At 42.6% G+C, this 980-nt stretch overlaps 1 protein-coding gene across 1 annotated transcript in view; it reads right to left on the reverse strand.

Annotated features, from left to right (window-relative positions):
• LOC106464889 (RNA-binding protein 5-like) overlaps positions 1 to 980 on the reverse strand; it is a 66,157-nt gene that overhangs the window by 55,046 nt on the left and 10,131 nt on the right. The gene's annotated exons all lie outside the window — the stretch shown is intronic.

Raw genomic sequence — 980 nt, forward strand, 5'->3', positions numbered from 1 at the left:
CATATGGTGCTGAAGCAACTCCAAACGGGAGAGCTTGGAACTGCTACATTTGGTCCTTGTGCAACAAATGTAGAAATTGACAAGAAGTTTCTGCTATGGGAATGTGAATGGAGGCATCTGTAATAACAAACTTAGTCATCCAAAGATCTGGTGTGAAGTACCATTGAAGTTGAAGAAAAAATCCCATGGTGAAATGAGGAGGCTGTAGGAAGAGATTGAGTCGAGACTGGTTGATGATAAGAAGTCAATCTCTAGTGTTCATGGTCACCAGAAAAAGACGAGAATAGAATCCTGTAGGAACGGGATCGACCTTCTGAATAGGTAGAAACTGACACCACTGGTGCCATCCCGACCTTCCAAAAATCCCCGAGAATATAAAGATGAAACGAATCCTGTAAACCGATAGGACGAGGTGTCGAAGGTGAGGGCCGTAAGACACGAATGATCGATCTTTCAGAATTACTTGTTGGAGTAGAATAAAGGCAATCAGCTAATGACGATAAAGAAAACTGCAAATGTGCCATATAAAATCGGGCTTCAAAAGTTTCAGGGATTCCAGCAAACTAGTAAGGCCAAAAAAGGAGCGACTCCCAGAAATCAAGAAGAAGAGTATCACAATACAGTAGTGAGAGGAAGATGAGTCCATGAAAATGGAGATCTGGTAGGAGAGATAACAGGTTCTAACCTAGAACCCCATAGATCCAACAACAAATCCAACTGTTGAGTGTCCAAATATACTACAACCAGACAATGATAAGCCAGGGCATGTTGTTCTGATAAACGAGGGGAGCAAGGCATAGCAATATTCTCTCATAACTGCATTGCAAACATACCAGCATATACACCAATATCAGGGGAAGGAGGAAGAACTAAGTTATCCCCCCCCTCAAGATCTATCTGACAACAAGGCAGGGTAGACTAAAAAGCTAGGGGTGAATCCCCAAGCTTCACAAACTCGCGTAACTAACTGCAGAAAAGAG

This window comes from Limulus polyphemus, unplaced genomic scaffold (assembly GCF_000517525.1).
Source record: "Limulus polyphemus unplaced genomic scaffold, Limulus_polyphemus-2.1.2 Scaffold1771, whole genome shotgun sequence".
In the NCBI taxonomy this organism is placed as follows: Eukaryota; Metazoa; Arthropoda; class Merostomata; order Xiphosura; family Limulidae; genus Limulus; species Limulus polyphemus.